The sequence below is a fragment of the Nycticebus coucang genome, chromosome 4 (genome assembly GCF_027406575.1).
Source record: "Nycticebus coucang isolate mNycCou1 chromosome 4, mNycCou1.pri, whole genome shotgun sequence".
Lineage (NCBI taxonomy): Eukaryota > Metazoa > Chordata > Mammalia > Primates > Lorisidae > Nycticebus > Nycticebus coucang.
The window spans coordinates 136,250,412-136,264,311 of record NC_069783.1 but is presented as its reverse complement, the minus strand read 5'-3'; the positions used below and the strand labels follow the sequence as shown (position 1 = coordinate 136,264,311).

The 13,900-nt window shown below is 43.7% G+C and overlaps 1 long non-coding RNA gene across 1 annotated transcript; it reads right to left on the bottom strand.

Moving 5' to 3' along the window:
* Window positions 1–7,716: 7,716 nt before the first annotated feature.
* LOC128584954 (uncharacterized) lies at window positions 7,717–12,846 on the bottom strand. The gene is made up of 3 exons (XR_008379774.1): window positions 12,727–12,846; window positions 8,035–8,083; window positions 7,717–7,838 (listed from the first exon to the last, which is right to left on the bottom strand). It is a non-coding gene; the product is annotated as an uncharacterized LOC128584954 (long non-coding RNA).
* Between the last annotated feature and the right edge of the window lie 1,054 nt (window positions 12,847–13,900).

Here is a 13,900-nt window from a genome sequence, read left to right as displayed (position 1 = left end):
AGCACATTGTACCCCATAGTTGCATTAATGTACACAGCCATGATTTAATAAAAAAAAAAAAAAAAGTATGGTCTTTGCCAAAATGAATGGCCTCCTAGCCATTCTGCATCCGCCCATGATGATGAAGAGCTACACCCTCATATTCCATAGCTGAGGAGACTGGGCAGAACGGAAAAGTCCCAGGCTTAGTCCAGAAGGGCCTTATTTTAAAACGACAAGGCGGGTGTATGTCCCAGTAAAAGCCAACCAGGACTGACAGTGCTTCTGTCTTTCTATCCTGGGGGACACAGCACACGTAATAATATTAGATTTAATTTGGGCAACTTTGTTTCCCAAGAGAAAGCATGTGAATAAACATGGAAGTGTTCACCTCAGTTTGGGACCAAACTGTTTGGATCTTTGTAAAAACCGGCTTTGTGTGGCCAGGCGCGGTGGCTCATGCCTGTGATCCCAGCACTCTGGGAGGCCGAGGTGGGTGGATTGCCCTGAGCTCAAGAGCTCGAGACCAGCCTGAGCCAGAGCAAGACCTTGTCTCCAAAAAAAAAAAAAAAAAAACAAGCTGGGTGTTGTGGCAGGTGCATGTAATCCCAGGTAGTTGGGAGGCTGAGCAAGAGAACACTTGAGCCCAAGAGTTGGAGGTTGCTGTGAGCTGTGACAGTACAGCACTCTACAGAGGGAAACATAGTGAGACTCTCTCTCTCTCAGAAAAAAAATAATAAATAAATAAATAAAATTTTAAAAAAGAAAAATTTGAAAAAAAAAAACTGGTTTTGTGTGTCAAGGAGGTTAAGGCCCTCCCTAGTACCTTACAATCCCTTTTTCTGTGCAGCCATGTGTCACGTGGAGTTGCTCCTGACCACATCCCACAGGCCCCTCCCTCTGCTCATATTTTTTTATTTCTTCTGGGCTGGGCTTCCCCTTCTCCACCAGCAGCTCCAGTATCCTTTAACTTTGTAGTCCTGCCGATCTGCTCAGCAACAAGGGTGGAAACGGAGGGCAGTTTCTGGTCTGTTTTCTAAGAAACTTATGAATTCTATTATCTTTATAAATATAAGATGAGAAAATAATTTTTCAATATTTTTTATTAATCTTTTTATGAAATGAAAAGAAACTCCTATGATAGATTAAGGAACGTGGTGATGGCTGGGCGGTTCCTGGGGTTTGGGTCTTTTTGTTTAGTTTTCTTTTTTTCCTTTTTAACCGTAAGCTTTAATTTGAAACATTCTCAGATGTTTTGGAGGAAAACATCCTCTGAAAAGGGTCCTTGTGCTTATCTTCTGGGGAGGCGGTCCAGAGCAGGTGGGCCCCATGGCGTTTATGTATATGTTATATGCAGAGTGCACCCATCTCTTTCTCCCCAACCTTTGCTTCTTGGGCTGCTCTGCTACTTTCCCCTGACTTTGCTACATTTCTGTAGTTAAGTTGGTTTTACTTGAATGATTCATGTTTGGGGGAAGAAAGAAAACCTCACTTAAAATTTGTTTCAATTCCTCCTACAAATAAAAAAAAAATGAAGTGGCCGATGTAAAAAAATAAAATATTGTCACTTTATAAATAGACTGAAAAACAAACATAATCAAAGTCATTCTGGGACAGATTATTTTGGCTATGACTATAAGCATTAGAGATAAAGAAACCAGAAAAATATATTTAACTCTAGTTACTTGGTTTGGTTATATTAGTCGTATAAATTAGCAGTTATGAATCTATGTAACGAGCTTTGTAGACTGAGCGGGTAAGAAAATATAACACGGTTATTGGGAGCTGGTTTTCTCCCTAAAAGACAAAGGAGCTGTTACTGAAATGAAAATGCTGCAATGAACAGTGGAGTGTTAGAATTGAATCACAGGTGTTAGTGTAAGCACCATTAGTAGATGTCAAAATGAATTGTGGAGACATATAAACATTTTTTTTAATTTTTTTACTTTTTTTTTTATTTTTTTGTAGAGACAGAGTTTCACTTTATGGCCCTCGGTAGAGTGCCGTGGCGTCACACGGCTCACAGCAACCTCCAATTCCTGGGCTTAGGCGATTCTCTTGCCTCAGCCTCCCAAGTAGCTGGGACTACAGGCGCCCGCCACAACACCCGGCTATTTTTTTGTTGCAGTTCGGCCGGGGCCGGGTTTGAACCCGCCACCCTCGGTATATGGGGCCGGAGCCTTACCGACTGAGCCACAGGTGCCGCCCAACATTTTCCATTTATGCTCAATATGATTTTTCCTTCACAAAGCTAAATACTACACATAAATATTTGCATATTAATATCAAGTCATTACCACCAGGAAGTGAGTGCAGACACTGTAAGTTCACGTAACAATGGCTCTGTTGGGCATTGGCACATCCAATGAAAGAAAGATCTAGGTGCTGCTAAGCCTGGAGACCAGGATATCAGGCGAGTGCTGAGCTAGACTCCAGGGAGACTGTGACCCACTTGTCTTCCTGCACCTCCCACCTGAAGAAGCTATCACAGTGGGTACCTGCATTTTATCCACTTACCCGGCAATATATTGTTATATATTCCCACGGACAGCATAATGGATGGATAAATAGATTGGGTTACTGACTTCAAGCGTCACACCTACTTGCCTCCGTGACTTTGTTATGTAACTTTGAATTTCATCCTAAGGAACAAAAATATTGCTATCCCCCCACTCCGGCAATGGAATATTGGTGATATTAGAGGTCTTATGAAAAGTAGAGTTTACCAGTGTTGCCACGTAGGAGTAAGGGTTCCAGATGACTGGACTTCTGATTTTTCATTATAAAACAGAAATCTGGGCATTTCTCTGAAATCTCCCAATATGTAGGCAAATGATTCTTTAAAAATGTAAACGCTTTGCCAGTAAGTACTGGAAAGTCAAACAAAACTTGTCTGCAGGCTAGATTTATTCTACAGATGGCTGTTTTGTAGTCCCTGACACCACACCATGTAACACATTATGAAATAATGAAATAATGCATTAATAATTGGTTGACACTCTTAGCAGCTGGGTCACTCTGCTGGCTGGCACAGCTGAGGACGCACACATTTCAAAGCTCCACGTCTTTCATAAGCAAACAATTGTCAAGCCAGGCATCCCACACATGGAACTTTGAACTGAACATAGACTTGCCATTATTTCTATTAAATTTCTATTAAACCAGAAAAAAGAAAAGTAGAGTTTAAAAGATTCTTAGTTTGTCCTCTTTTGCTTCTACTGTTACCAAGAAGACCTTTCCCTGGATTGCTTCTGGCTTGCAATGGGAGCTCCTTTCAAGCGCATATGCGATTAATAAATGTGAACACTTGAAATTGTTTGCTGGGCAGCAACACGTATCTGATACACGAGGCATGAAGCAGCGATTGGATAGCAGGCCAGCGAGGGAGCACGTGCAGGCCTGGGTACTTAAATAGCCAGTCCCACTGCAGAGGTCAGTCGTCACTTATAGAAACTCTACTAAGAGGAAGATCTACCTTTATTGCCTGAGGTTTCTGTGTTTTCAAAAGCGATAGCAGAGGACAGGGTAGGGGCACATGCATGTGAAATACAGCACGTCTTTCTGTTCAGGACGGGCCTGCAGCATCCTCACAAACCAACAGATTGGGGGGTGCCTCGTTCAAGGTCACTCAGACAGGGGTCCTCAAACTACAGCCCGCGGGTCCCATGAGGCAGTGTGATTGTATTGGTTCCCGTTTGGGGTTTTTACTTCAAAATAAGATACGTGAAGTGTGCATAGAAATTTGTTCATATTTTTTTTTTAAACTATAGTCCAGCCCTCCAACGGTCTGAGGGACAGGGAACTGGCCCCCTGTTTAAAAAGTTTGAGGACCTCTAGTTTGGACTCTGCATAGTCTGAGTGTCCCCATCATTACGTTCACTTCTGAGAAAAATTGCCAAGTTAGGAGTCCCCAAGACCACCTTCAGTTCTGAGTTTTCTAGAAGGACTCACAGAACATCACATTGAGATTTCAGAAGCATGACTATGACTTTTATAATGAAAGGATCCAGATGAAAATAAGCCAAGGGAAAAATCTCAGGGGGCAAAGTGTATAAGAAATCCAAGCTCCAGGCCAGGCGCAGAGGCTCACGCCTGTAATCCCAGCAGTCTCAGAGGCCGAGGCAGGTGGATCGCCTGAGCTTATGAGTTCGAGACCAGCCTGAGCCAGAGCGAGACCTCTTCTCTCAAAATAGCCGGGCGTTGTGGCCTGTGCCTGTAGTCCCAGCTACTTGGGAGGCTGAGGCAAGAGAATTGTTTAAACCCAAGAGTTTGAGATTGCTGTGAGCTGGGATGCCACGGCACTCTACTGAGCACAACAAAGACTCTGTCTCATAAAAAAGAAAAAAAAATCCAGGTGCTAGCTTCCACTTGTTCTCCGCCAGTGGCATCATAAGCAATGCTAACTTCTCCTGGCAGCACTGTGTGACACCCTTCCTGAAATCTGACAACCAGGGAAGCTCCCCCAAGCTGCTGGGGTCCAGAGTTGTGACTGGGGCTTGGTCAGGCAGACTTGATTGCCACTCTCATGGCTGACGTTATTCTCCATGGAACTCATAGCAAGTACTCCCTTTAGCATTTCATCTTTGTAATATTATTTCTAACTTCTTTCAAATAAGTTATTAAATCTTGTTTTAAGCCAATTGTTTATACAATGCAAGGTTCAAAAATAAAACACAGAAAGAAACACCTCAGCGGAGTCGGTGGGTCATGCATAAAATTCTATTAGTCCTTCAAAACATGGAGATAAGAAACTAAGAACACTCAATCCTGTAGGCTGAAATTTAAATACACTGGAGTGGAATGGAAAGACTAGCTACAAGAAAAGTACACACAAGAATGGACAAAGAAAAGAAAAGCAGTGAATGTGATTGCCCTGAGATACAAGGTGGAAAAGTTTTTAAATACATAAATAATAGTTACATAGTAACAGATGGGCAGGGACCTCAAGGAGCCCGCCAAAGGGCACTGTGGGTCCTCTCAAAGGGCTGAAGGAAGATCAAATCTGTCAGTGTCGTGGCCCCGAGCCCCCATGCTCAGTGGCCTGTAGGAAAGGCCAAGGTACCTAGTTCCTCTCCTGGGGCAAACCTCACAGCAGCCCCAGCCTTCCCCTGAGCGGGCACTGCTCTCAGGGCTGAAGACACACAATCTAATGTTTGTGACGGTGGTAAAGGCCCACAAGTACACACTGTGCACCAATCACGACCCTTCAGCTAAGGAAGAGACACAAAAGCCACCAGGTCCAACACCAGCCATGGGGAGAAGGGGCCCTGCTAATGTCTGCACCAAGGTTGCTCCCCCACTTCCTCCTCACACTGTGCCCAGGTTCATGGAGGTTTCAAACCAGCCTTTACAGGAGAGCCCTCTGTCCTGCTCCCTTATTCCTAACATGAGTCAGTCCAATTCCCAGGCTATGGTGACTCGGGAGGTCTCCCTGATCTTGTTATCCGAAGGGACACCCACTCGCACCTGTGGCTTCAGGACTGCAGCAGTTACAAATGATCATTGTTCACACTGTCTCCAGCACAAGCCTGGACAGCCCCTCAGGACATGGATTTGTGGCCCAATAATAAACGATTCTGGACACCTGCCCAGTTCTCAGGTGCCTCCTGGGGAAAAAGCCTGGGTGGGAGCTGAGTCCTGCTGGCAGGTGCACAGCGGTGCACAGCACAGCGGTGCACAGCACAGCGAGAGCCCAGCCGTGGAGCCCACGCTCCACCTGCACTTCAACCAGACTGATCACAAATAGGATCCAGATATCGGGAGTTTTGTATATCAGAAACAAAGAAATATACAACAAAATGTGTAAAATGATGTCTTTTAAAATAGCACCAAAGGCAAATACCTACCAATTAAACTAACCACAGATGGTCAGAATCTTCACAGCAATGCAACCCAAACCACATGCACTGCTTTTCTCTTCTTTGTCCAATCTTGTTTGTGCTTTTCCTGTACCTAGTCTTTTAATTCCACTCCAGTGTCTGTATTTACATTTCAGCCTACGGGATTGATTAAGTGTTCTTAGTTTCTTATCTCAATGTTTTGAAGGACTAACGGAATTTTATGCATGACCCACCGACTCTGTTGAAGTGTTTCTTTTTTCATTTTGAACCTCAGATTGTATAAACAACTGGCTTGAAACGAGAGTTAATAATTTATTTGAAAGAATTTATAAATAATAATACCAAAGATGAAATGTTAAAGGGAAGTTTTATGGTTAATGATGAGATAAAAATTTTAGTGCAGGCATGTAGAAATGTTATCACAATGTAGACATTGCTACAAATGTTTTATTTAATTTTTAAGACATACTGATTTCGAAATTAAAAGATAAAACAAAGCAAAAATCTTGTCCTTCATAGTCAGCTTGAGAAACACTGTTGCATATAACAACTATAAGTTTTTAGAAAAATTAAATGGTTAGGTTGCTGTGAGCTGTGTGATGCCACGGCACTCTACCAAGGGCGGTACAGTGAGACTGTGTCTCTACAAAAAAAAAAATTAAATGGTTATATAGATAGGCCATGATTGTTAATTGCAAGACTCAATAATCTAAATGCGACCGTTCTTCCTAAATCAAGGAATAGATTTAATGCAATCCCAATCAGGATTTCCCAAGAATATTTGTATGCTTATAGAAATTGAGCAAGTTGAGTCTGAAATCTATATGGAAATGCAAAATGCTAAGAATACCCAAGGCAATTTGAAGAAACAAAACAAACCTCCATGACGTGCAACATGGCATATAATGAATCCTTATAAAACTGTAGTAACTGAGACTTTACTATGATATTAGTGTAAGTGTACACAAATAGACAGTGAAAGCTGATGGAGAACCAAAAAAGAAACCCACACATTTTTAATCACCTGACTTATAATAGAATTGATACTGCCATGTAGTAGGGAAAGGACAGTCTTGCCCCTAAACGGTGCTTGGTCTACTGGGTATCCACAGGGAGGGAGAAACATACTGTTATCTCATACCACATGCAAAGTCAAAGATGGAATTTTGCACTAAATATGGAGGGTCAAATAAGAAAGTTTTTCAAAAAAGAAAAAATAGGAGGACATGTTTATGGTCTTGAATTAGGTAAAGTCTTAAACTTGATACTTCAATTGCTAAGCAAAATGGGAAAAGAACGGATATGTGTGATCAGGCTGTCAGAAGACATATTAACACAGGTGAAAGGCAAGAAAAAGAATGAAAAAAATTATCCTCTAACCCCACTGAGAACAGCCCATATCACAAAGTCCCAAAGCTTCAGATATTGGCAAGAATGTGGTAAGAACTGTCACACTGCCATCAGGACTGCAAATTAAGAAAGCCTCTATGGAAAGAAGTATGGAGACTCCTCAAAGAGCTAAAACTACTCCGTTTTCCCAAAAATAAGACATCCTCCGAAAATAAGACCTACTCACAGGAAAGATAAGACGTCCCCTGAAAATAAGACCTAGCGCATCTTTGGGAGCACACCTTAATATAAGACACTGTCTTATTTTCAGGGAAACAGGGTAGATCTTCCACTTGACCCTGCAAACCCATGACTAGATATCTACCCAGAAGAAAAAAAAATCATTTTATCATAAAAACATTTGCATTAGAATGTTTATAGCAGCTCAATTCACAATAACCAAAATGTGGAAACAATCCAAGTTCCCATCAACTGGTATATGTATACCATGGAATACTGTTCAGTCATAAAAAAAGATGAGACTTTACATCGTTTGTATTTACCTGGATGGAGCTGAAGCATAATCTTCTTAGCAAAGTATCCTAAGAATGGAAATGCAGGGCGGTGCCTGTGGCTCAAGGAGTAGGGCGCCGGTCCCATATGCCGGAGGTGGCGGGTTCAAACCCTGCCCTGGCCAAAAAAAAAAGAATGGAAATACAAGTATCCAATATACCCAATACTAATGTGAAACAACTGCACGCCCACACAAGAGAAGAGGGGAGAAGGAAGGAAAGGGGAGAAGGGAGGGGGCCTGCACAGTGTAAGGGTAAACAGTACACCCCCTGTATACCCCTGGGTGAAGGGCTCACTTCAACTTGAACTTTACCTTAGAAACGCAAACAATGGAACCTAATCATTTGTTCTTTCCTATCAATCTGCAAAACAAAAGAGAGTGGGAGAAAATGATTGAAAACATACAACACACATCAGACACAGGACAAATGGGCTTGTAGTTAAAGATATTAAAAATACATATAAATGATAGTATAAATGCAGACAACTCCAACCAAATGGGTCCAAAAGCTTGAGAAGACAATTCCTAAAAATAAACATTCAAATACAAGAATCTGTTGCAAGTCATCGCCATCAGGTTGATGCAAATGAAAGCCACAGTTCAGTGCCAGCGGAATGGCCCAAACATGAGAGACAGGCAGTAGCAGGTCTTGACACAGATGTGGAGAAAGTGCTGGTGGGAGTGCAATTGGTCCAAACACTTTGGGGAACCATTTGCTCGAATTTTCTACAGCCCAACAAATTCATACCTTATGCGTAGCAATTTCATCCCTAGTTCATAACCTCACAGAAAATGTACACATATGTTCTTCGGAAGATATATAAAAAACATTTATGAAAGCACCATTTATTTTGTATGGTCCAACTATTAATTTCTCAGGTGCCCAGCAATGGACAGATGCATAAACCAGTATGTTTATACCATGAAATACTTTTTTTTTTTTTTTGAGACAGAGCCTCAAGCTGCCACCCTGGGTAGAGTGAGGTGGCATCACTGCTCACAGCAACCTCCTACTCTTGGGCTCAAGTGTGTCTCCTGCTTCTGCCTCCCAAGTAGCTGGGACTGCAGGTGCCCGCCACAACGCCTGGCTATTTTTTGGTTGCAGCCGTCATTGTTGTTTGGCAGGCCCAGGCGGGATTCGAACCCACCAGCTCTGGTGTATGTGGCTGGCGCCTTAGCCTGTTGAGCCACAGGTGCTGAGCCCATGAAATACTTTTATTGGATGAAAATACAGACTGATGTGTGCAGCGTGACTCCATTTGTAAAAAGGACAAAGCAGGCAAGTCTAGCCCATGGGGTGAGAAGGCAGGGTAGTGCTTTCCCTTAAGGATGGGCCATTTGTAGGATGCAGCAACATTCTGTTTCTGGGTCTTGGTGCTGGTTACAGGAATGTGCTTATCTTGACAAAGTTTAGCAAGTAGTACATTGGTTATGCTCCCATTTTTGCAGGTGTGTTAAACTTTGATAAGACATTGACTTACACATATTGACCTTCATTTATCATAAAATCAATTTCTAAATTAAGAAAATAGCTACACATTCTTAAATAGAAAATAATATTTATTGAAACAAATAAAAAAAACCTAGAAACACCTAGGGAAAAAAATGTTTGTTTTAAAGACAGGCACCTTTGTTGTTGTTGTTGGGGATTCATTGAGGGTACAAAGAACCAGGTTACATTGCTTTCATTTTTTAGGTAAAGTCGCTCTTATAATTGTGTCCCACCCCCAAGAGGTGTGTCACAAACCATGACCCACCCGCCCACCCAAAGACAGGCACCTTTGACATAGTCCCTTTACAATCAAAAACGAGACAAAGACGCCAGCTCCTGAAGGTCAGGGTTAGAGGACCTGGGGTGACAGCAGGTGCAACAGAGCCAGGGAGAGCACTTCTTTAGCCTTCAGGGGGCACCAGCCTCCCGGCCAACAGCAGCTATTTTAAAATGTGAAGGACTTGAGGTTTTTTGGTGCCTCTTTGTCCTCAGCCTTGGGCTCTGAGAGCCAAATGTAACATCAGAGACAAGGTTGTCGTCCGTGCTCCGTGCACATCTGGTGCTCTCAACACCTCCTTTCACCGAGGATCTGCCTCCCTCCAGCCCTGTGTCAGGACCCCTGTGTGCCCCCTCTTCCTATGACCCTCCAGCTGCAGGGGAGATCTCCTCATCCCTTCAGGGATAAGGCCCTTTCTCTTCCCAGCTCCTCTATTTAATCAGCTCCTTTTTCCTTAATCACCACTCTGATTCATTTGACATTGCAATCAGGGAATGCTACTTTAACGACTGGGAAGTTGTCAATACTTTCTACTGTTGTACTCATGACACCTGAAAGAAAGACTTGGACCCCACTTTAGGTATAAATCAGATGGTGATTTATTACACCAGCGCAGGCCAGGCGGGTCACTGCCCAAAGGCAAACAGCCCTGAAAAGAAAAGCAGGTTGCCTTTTATACTTTTTTGTTGTCATGCGAGCAAAACAAAAGCAGAATGTGGCAGTTAGTTAGCCCAGGGGAGGGGTTACAGAATTGGCTCAGGGGGGCTACAGCGTGGTGGTTGGCATGAGGGCAGAGTTACAGCAAGTCAGGGGGTTACATTGTGGCAGCTGGCATGGGGACAAACTTGGCTTGGGAAATTCCACCATTGTTTAGCCACTGCTAGGGGGTTAGGGTAAGTTCAGGGGGTTTACAGAACCTGGGAAACTTTGCTTGAGTGAGTTTTCACTATTGTTTGGCAAGGGAGCCAGGGAATTCAGAGAGAACGTCTTTGTAACCAGTTCTCAGAATTAAACTGATAAGGGGGGTTTGAGACGGATGGGGACTCAGGCTGAAACGGTTAGGGGCCTTTAGGGGTCTTCTTGCCAGGTGGGTTACTACACTACTTTGAAAAGGCAATCTGTTCTGGCGACTGAAAATGTGAAAGGCTTCAGTAACACTTTTGAGACTAGAAATCTTTGTGAGGCAATTCATTGAAAACATTGCCCTATTAATTTAATAGTTACTGGACTATTGGATTTTTCATTTTCTTTTGAGTCAATTTTGTTCTCTTGTACATTCTAAATAGACTTTTTTAATGGCTCTTTGAAAATATCGTGTTGGACTCAGGGCACAAAATTCAACCAGACTGTCATTTTAGCCTCTCCTGCCTATATCCAGGTGTTACAGGGTTGGGTTTTATTTTTGTACTTTGGCAAGTTGTAAAGGGCCAGCTTTGCGTCCAGTCATTCTGCTTCAATGAACTAAAATATTTTGTCTTCATTCAATACAGGGGAAAAATAAAGGACATTTGTGAAAAGAACCATAGTTTCACACACTAAGTTCTCAGAAAAATTGTTTTTGTAGCAATTTGTTTTCTCCAAAAAATAAAAAAGCCACCATATTTGCATATTTAAATTGGAATAAATTTAAATGATTATAAACCAGATGCATTGGCAAACCTTTCAAGAGCAATAGCTCCATGAAGAAAGTGCTTACGTAAAAAGAAACTATTGTGATTTTTAGATTAAGTAATAAAGTGTGTATAATTGCAGTGGCTAATATATGCATTTATTGAAGTATATTTATCTTCCTGCAGGAGCTCTGCCAATTAATTTGCGATAAAGAAAATGCAATGAATAAATAAACATTGTTCTATATGGTTGAAAATTCCCAAGCATCTCAGTATCCTACATCAATCACGTACAGTTAGTGTTACCTGTCTGCCCAAACTTTTGTTATATGCTACCGTCCATTTACACCCCTAGAGAACTCATAGTTAAATTGGGGAGAAAGGCTGATACCCACCCAGCTGGTATCACATGACCTGAGGCCCTGTGGTTGGGACCCAGAGCTTTGGAATCAGATGGTCTTGGGTTTCAATCTCAGCTTCTTTTAACTGCTGGCAGGTTTGGGGAATTTTCCTGAACCTTCTGCACTTTGAACGTCCTGTCCCATCTGTTGAATGAGAATAATAATTACACTAAGCATGTTTATAGTCCAGAGTCTTTGGTAGGCCTTTAAAGGTATTTAAAACGCTAATCACTTTGGTGTGTGTCACACTTTATGGGGGCAAGACATGATTGCAAGAGGGACATTGCCTAACAATTGCAATCGATGTAACCTGGCTTATTGTACCCTCAATGAATCCCCAACAATAAAAAAAATAATAATAATAATAAATAAAAAAAGAAAATATAAAGGACCTTAGGGGAGGTGTAGGCCCTGGAAAGGGATCTGGGCGCGGGACCGGGGACGCGGGGATGAGGGTTGAGGGACGCGGGGCTAGGGGAGCTGGGCGGGGGATCGGGGGTCGCGGGCTGGGGGTCTCCCGGCGCGAGGCGGGGCGTCGGGAGACGCGGGGGCGGAGGACACCAGGCTGGCCGGGTCCGGAGCTTGGGGAACCCGGGGCTGGGGTCTCCGGGCGGAGCGCGGGGGACCCAGGGCCGCGGGTCGCCAGGCGGGGTGCTGGGGACTGGGGGCGTCGCCGGACGCGGGGGTCGCTGGGCTGGGGACGCGGAGAGGCGGCCCACGAGGGCCGGAGGGGAGGGTGATAAGCCCTGTAGCGGCTGTTGCAAGCGGAGGGAAGTGAGCGCCCCCGAAGCCACCGAAGGAGCGGGGACGCCCGGGGTCACACGCGCTGCTCCGCCTGCGCCCGGCACCTCGTCTCCGGGCTCTGCGCTCTGCCCTCACCTGGACGTGGTGGCACCGCCGCCTCTGCCGCGGTCTGAGCCACTCGCCTTCAGGCCCGGCAACCCGGTGATGGGCAGGAACCGCCGCCACCACCAGGGTCGCCGTGCCGGGTTGGGGGAGAGGGGGGACTCCCTGCAGAAGCTGCGCAGAGAGCCCTGTGGTCCCCGAGAGCAGAAGCCCAGCTTCTCCGACAGATGAGCCTAGTGTGGCTGAGGCCACCTCCTACATGAGCGTCTACCATCACCCAAGGTATTTTTGAAAGAAATATTAATAATTTCAGATAGGTGGATGGAATTTTAAAACAGCAGCAGGAACTCCTGGGTGTACTTTGTTCTAAATACTCACCAGAGTTTGCAGATGGTGGAAACAAATATAATCACGTTTTAAATTGCTGTTCCAGCAGTGAAGGTGCCGTCCCCAGAAGCCGGGAGAGCAGATTGGTGAGAGCGGTTCCCGACGTTAGCCTGGCAGTGAAAGAGACCCACAGCTCTGGATGTAGCTGAGATCAGGTGGTTTCCCTGCACCTGTCCCAGTACTGAAGTTTAGCCCTGTGCACAGAACATTAGACTGACTTTTCTAGCACATCGGATTGACACATTACCTCTTGGCCTTTCCACCTATAACATGGGTCATGCGGATTTTTTCTCTACCCTTAAAAATGGGGAAGTATTGGGGAAGGAAATACGTAGACCTGCAACTTTGAGCAATGAGTGGCAATGTTTTAGGAGGTGAAATGTCAGATTTAAAGTCTCAGACTACTTGCCTGTGTTTGTGGGGAAGTAAAGTTAAGTCCTTCCTGGTGATCAAACCTTAATTTTTAAGGATAATATATTGACTTATGAAGTGGAAGCATTCTGAATTTGAGGGAGTTCTAGACGAATGGAGTTCTGTGTTGCTTACAGTATGTTAAATGCTTGCTCACCTTCAGAGCAGAGGGGATGCCTGAGTTCAGATACCTGGCCATTTTCTTCTCTTACTGCAATATAGTCAAACAATGTGTCCTGAGAGCATTGCACTGGGGTCAGTGCTCCTGGCTGTGAAGGTCATTTGGAAAAGATCTCTTACTACATTGAAATAGAGACTCAGGGTGGTGCCTGTGGCTCAAGGAGTAGGGCACCAGCCCCATATACCACAGGTGGTGGGTTCAAACCCGGCCCTGACCAAAAACTGAAAAAAGGAAAGAAATGGAGATTAAAAAAAATTTTAAATATTGGATTATACAGTCTAAACAACAAATGAGAAAAAGTGAAGACATTGTAATCTTAAATGTAAATAAAAGTGGAATATTTTCTAAAAACAGAAAACGTTTTGATGTCCTTTCTTGTTTGGTGGGCAGTGTGCTACGTAATACCTAAAGTCCGTTTAGAATATATTTTCATTAAATATTTTTATTCAAAATAGCATTTGAGGGAGGTTACCAAGGCAGCCCTCAAAAGTAATGTTTTTCTTTGTAATACCACATTTAGGACCATGTTAATACCTGGGATTTTTACTTAATAATCCCGGTGGTTACTGTGTA